Raw genomic sequence first — 6,163 nt, forward strand, 5'->3', positions numbered from 1 at the left:
AGCTGCGTAGGGATGGGCTCAACTTATTGCACGAAGGAGAGGATGGCCGGGCTGGGCAGCGCGGCGGCGGCGACGACGACAGCGAGAGGAGGAGAAAAATCTAATTTACTACACCAGGGATTTCCCAAACTAGGGGTTGGTATATATTTATTTGGAGAAAAACTCCCCACATCTATATCAACTAACAATATGGTACTAATTGATGTTGCACCCTCCACATTTACTAATGGACCTAAATAATCATTAAAGCCCATTAGTAAATAAATGCATGGGCCTTTAGGATTTATTAGGATTATTGCACATGGGCTTTGAGCGTCGAGAAAAATGAGAGATTTATTATTTTCGAAATTAATTAATTTCGTGGATAAAATAATTTTAGAAAAGTCTACAATTATTATTTAAGCCACGAAAAATACACCAAAAGCTCTAAAAATTCGGGGAAAATTACCAGAGACATTATGAAACATGAGGAACCCAAATAAAGTATTTAGAGCCCATGATAAGATAATTTGGAGTATCTAAAAATTAAATTATGCTCACAGACAAGTAGGAACAAGTTCTAGAAAAAGCTGAAAAAATTTCCGAGAAGTTTGTAGAGATTGATTGACAGACGAGGAACTGAAAGGAGTGATTTGCGTTACAAAGAAAAGATTTTAGGAAGCTCCCAACGAAAACTTGAGCCGAAAAACAAAGAATTTGATTGTAGAAAAAGATAAAGGCGTGCCAGAGAAGGAAAATCGTCCTATTAACGTATTTTAAAGACTTTGCTCACTCTCAACACACAAAGAAGCAACAAGCAAACATCACATCATCCAAACGCCCGTCAAAATTAGAAAACTTTGAAAATTCATATTTTTCTATAACTAAATATGCGCTAGCTAAAACTAAACTTGGTAAATTTTATCCAAATATTAAAATAATTCATTGTATTTAGTGTTTTCTGTGCACAACCCAAAATAAAAAATTTTAGGGTGTGACAAAGACCTTCTCACGCAGGTCGAGAAAACCCCTAAACCTCTGCCCCACCCATACACAGCGGCACCGCAGCTCCCGTGAGACTGGGCTGGCCTTAGACCTATGCTTTGACGTGGGGCAGACGGGGGATTTTTTTTCAACGCGCAAATAAATTGCGTCTCCTCCGGCCAACAAATTCGTCCCTGGGGGTTCAAACTCTGGCTGAGTGCAAAGCGCACAGCCACACCAACTGGTCTTGCGTTCGCTTGCCTCCGTCTCAAATTATAAGATGTTTTCTAAATATACCATATATCTAGGTGCGTAGCAAAGGCTATGAATCTAAAACAAAAATTTCTATAATTTGAAATAGAAGCAGTAAATCGTTTTACCTTTGTCCTAAATTAAACATGTCTATTTATATGTAACATCAAACAAGATTTCGAATGATACTGAGTACAAATAAATTATTTCATAAAATATTGCTTATATATTTCAAGTGTTTACTCGTAACATTTAATATATAATTATATAGTATTATTTATTATTAAGATGGCTGTATTAGGGGGCCCTGATTGCGTGTGCCGCTCCAGGCCCTATAAAACACAGGACCGACACTGCTAGTACAGCAGAGGGCACGAGGTAGTACGCACGCGTGTGCGTACATTGACAAACGGTCACTAGCCTGCCTGTCAACGTCATGCGTCAAATCACGTCTTGTGTTGCTGACCGTCTGTGTGAATGCAGGCGTGGGGGAGGGGGGTCGCCAGCTCGTCGTGACACCGCGCTTGAAAACACGAGAACGAATCTTTGATCGATCTCACTCCGCTCCTGACCTCTGCTCGCCTGCCTGTCTTGCTGCGGGCTTGCCGCGTCATGCTCCGTGGCGCGGCAGTGACGTCCAGATCCACGGCGCGGCAGCCTCGGTCACGTCAGCGTTCAGCGGCTCTGTCGCTGCCATGTCACCGCTCCTACCACACCTTCATGTATGGCGCGGCAACGTGATTTTGCCACGCCATGCGAATAGGCGCGGCCAAAAATGTTAATTTAAAAAAAATAGTGTTAGAATTAAAAATAGTTTTAAAAAGTGTGAAAAAAAATCACCATGTGTGCCCGTCCTAGAAGTTTGTGTGGACAAGCTTCGCCCCACCAAGGGTCAAGATCTTCGGATGGTTGCTAACGCAGGACAGGATACAAAGCAGGTCAGTGCTAGTGCGGAAACACATCCTCGACGATGCTCAATGTGAACTGTGTGGACAAGACGATGAAACTGCGAACCACATCATATTTGGCTGCCGGTTCGTGCGCAGCTTCTGGAACCGGATTGGCTGGCCACCGGAAGACATAGCCAAGACATCGGAACTCTGGCTCACAAGAACCCCACCCCATGTGCACCCAAGCGTCGCACACCCCCTCATCCTGCTCTACAGCTGGGAGATTTGGAAGCACCGCAATGAAGTGATCTTCAGGGACCAGGTTCCCAGCGTGGCTCACCTGATCGCCGCCTGCAAGGAAACCGGGCACGCCTGGTGTTGTCGGATCCCCAACAGGAACACAGCTGTTGTCAGAGGATGGAGTGCCACCATTGATAATATGTAAAATGCCTCTATACTTTGTAAATTTACATGTACGCCATGGCTTGCCATGGATTGTAACCCCCTGTAACTGGAGGGCCTAGCCCCTTCAACCAACCGGCGTCGCCGGGATCAGTGGAATGAAATTCAGGTGGGGATCGGTTTTGATCCCCCTGTCATTGACCTAAAAAAAACTTTGGATGAAATCACATCTTTATTCGAGACCTTGAGGTTGGTAGAATCTATGCACCAACTAGAGTTTAACCGAACGGGGAGACAGACAGCAAATGTTCCCAACTGGACCGTTAACTGTCAGAGATGTCTCTGAAGATACTGAAGCTGTTGTTGATACTGAAGAAGCTGCAATGCAGGTTCAGAAAGCTATGAAGCGTAACAGGCACTACCGGAAACCTCAAATTTGCCGAGTGTTTTTATGTTTGCCGAGTGTATTCTCTCGGGCACTCTGTGTGGGGGTATTAACCCCTATACCCTTACGGCTAGGATTGGGCCGGTCCGGACCAGGGGGTCCGGTCCACTAGTAGACGACGCGCGGCCCAGCCGATCTGCTCGGAGTCCCGCGCAAGGAATCAAGACAGACTTGGAGATCAATCAAGATCCTGGTCGGTTAGAATAGGAATCCTTATCCGGCCACCTATGGCAATTGTAACTAGTTAGGATTAGTTTCCAGATCTGTAACCCTGCCTCCCAGACTATATAAGGCGGGCAGGGGACCCCTCTAAAAAATCATCTTATTGATATACAGCAATACAATCAGACGCAGGACGTAGGTATTACGCCTTCACGGCGGCCGAACCTGGATAAAACCTCGTGTCTGTCTTGCGTCACCATCTCGTTCGTAGCTTGCGCACCTGTCTGCCGATAATCTACTACCTTGGGCATACCCCTAGGTAGACTGCCGACCATATTTCGTCGACAGTGGCGCGCTAGGTAGGGGGTGTGCGTACTGCTCTCCAGACGAACAAGATGGTCATCATCCCCGGTTCCATGGCTACGCCGAATGGCCTCACATTCACCATCGGCCAGATCACCTGGACCACTGGCTCCGACAACTTCATCGCCATGACCACGGGGGACGCGCGGATCCAATCTGTGTCGACCACTGCTTCACCAGCATCAGTTACGGCTCCGACCACGTTGGATCTGGCTCCAGCTACACCAGCATCGTCTTTAGCCACGCCGACCACCCGTCGTTCGCTTCCTCGCTACAAAGGGAGGCAGATCGACAACACCAACCTGCTCGACTCCATCGATCGGGTTGACACCAAGCTTGCTGAAACCCTAGCTCTGGTAGATTCGATTTAAAATCAACCTACCGACCAGGTAACCACTACCCACAACAGATCTACCCGACCAGCTCGGGCCAGTCGTCCTGCACGACTCGGTACGGATCTCGTGGTCACGTCTACTCCTGAAGGGCGCTTCGTTCGTCGCCGACCAGCCCCCGCAACGGGTCTCTGGCTCTCCGAGTGCGAAGCCTTGATGGAGAATTACCAGGCTCAGCCCTACGGCTTGCGAAACACTGCTTCCAACTACGCGTACAATATACAGCGCTGCTCGGATCTGCATTTTATACATCGACCTCAGCCAAAGCCACGCAACTTCGTCAACATGGTTCGGATTGAGGAGTATCAAGAAGTAACGGTGCACTAAGACAAGCAGCAGCCCTAACATCTATGACATATCACAAGAGTCGATCGGATCGATCTCGAACCGGCCCGGTGGCGTAGATGGTCCCGTTTTGACTCAAGCGTCTGGTTTTTTGGTCTCCACACGGCACCCACATGGAGCTATGACACTAGATTTGCATGATGGCTTGCCATTACATGCACGATGAAGATGACGTCAAGTAGCCATGCAAGAAGACGGAGTACAAGCAAGTGGGCCAACTATGGGTGTTCGTGTTATGTATGTATTCATACACAATGTACAGCGACAACCTGGAAGGGCTCCGTGTGCTTCTCCGACTCCAAATATGAAGACCACATACAATCTACTAAACCACCATCAGGCTACTCCGTAACCTTCATGCAAGCAAGGAAGATCTCCGACTGCGCCCGATCTCGGCTGGACATGCCCGAGGGCTTTTGCCTCCCCATGCGATGGAACTAGGTACATGCTCTCCGACCACCAAACTGATCGAGCAGCCACGTCGACCACGGACCATGTCGACCACGTCCCGAGCGGCTCCACCAAGCTCCGACCACGGACCACGTCGACCACGTCCCGAGCGGCTCCGCCGAGCTCTGACCACCTCGACCACCAGACCACGTCGCAATGATGATCGCCACGAAGAACAGAGCTATGACAACCACGACCACCGTCACAACAGGCCAAAAAGCATGAGGACCGGACAACTTTATCGCCATCGACCAGATTTCTATCCAAATATAAGTACACTTCTAATATTTATATTTAATATAATTTTCATTATGACGTTTCTCCACAACATTCTCGTCATGATTATTCTTCAGATAACGTTTGTCCATGTATACAATCTTAAATATAACATACAACTATACTTAATGCAAATCATCGACCAGTCATGTTGACGCTCGTTGTCTCCAGAAATGGTCCTGTCTCCGGCTCCTCCCTACACGTGCACGAGCGTCTGCCCTCTGCGTTATGGGTGGTCGGCAGCGGCTCCTTAGCGACGCTTTGTTCTTCCTACACGTGCACAGGCTCCGCGCCCCACGTTATGGTTAACGGGCTAGCTAGGGCTGGAGACTCAGCTACATACTAACTGGTCGGTTAGTTTATATTAAGTATAAACACAAACTTCACATTAACACTGATGTTTACAAAGCACCAACTGCTTTATCACATCATGCTCATTTGCAAATGACTGCTGAGCGTCATACGCTATTTCTTCACCGCTGATTTTTTCTCCATAATTTATTATTTTGTACATCATGTACTACCATTCTACATATTTATATCGCAGGAATTTCGAGCTATGCACGGGGACTTCGTTGCTCGCTCCTCGACCTGTGCTCGGGGACTGCCTCGACCACTCTCTGACCACAGCTCGGGGACTTCGTTGCTCGACCTGTGCTCGGGGACTGCCTCGACCACTCTCCGACCATAGCTCGGGGACTTCGTTGCTCGCTCCTCGACCTGTGCTCGGGGACTGCCTCGACCACTCTCCGACCATAGCTCGGGGACTTCGTTGCTCGCTCCTCAACCTATGCTCGGGGACTGCCTCGACCACTCTTCGACCACTGCTCGGGGCCTTCGCGTCTCGACTACATGCAACTGGTGACCCGCATACAATTGGGATATTTTTTCTCACTTAGACCTTGCTACAAGGCTGATACCACGCCTTCCAGCAAGCTCAGGGACTACATCGGTACGATGCACCTGCCGGTGCAGCTCGTATCGCTTGTACGACGATTGGATTCTCAACTTAATTGGGAATTCTTTTAGACCCTGGCACCACGCGCCTATGTCACCTACTACCAGGCTCGGGGACTAAGTGGGCACACTTCACCTTGCGGTGAATATGCTTATTTTATCGACCCCTACACTCTGACTGTTGGCCATAACTACTACTGTACAAAGGTCACTTACATTTCTTTTCAGAAATACAAGTGGGCATACTTGATCAGGAAAGAAATCTT

The sequence above is a fragment of the Miscanthus floridulus genome, chromosome 2 (genome assembly GCF_019320115.1).
Source record: "Miscanthus floridulus cultivar M001 chromosome 2, ASM1932011v1, whole genome shotgun sequence".
NCBI classification, from domain to species: domain Eukaryota; kingdom Viridiplantae; phylum Streptophyta; class Magnoliopsida; order Poales; family Poaceae; genus Miscanthus; species Miscanthus floridulus.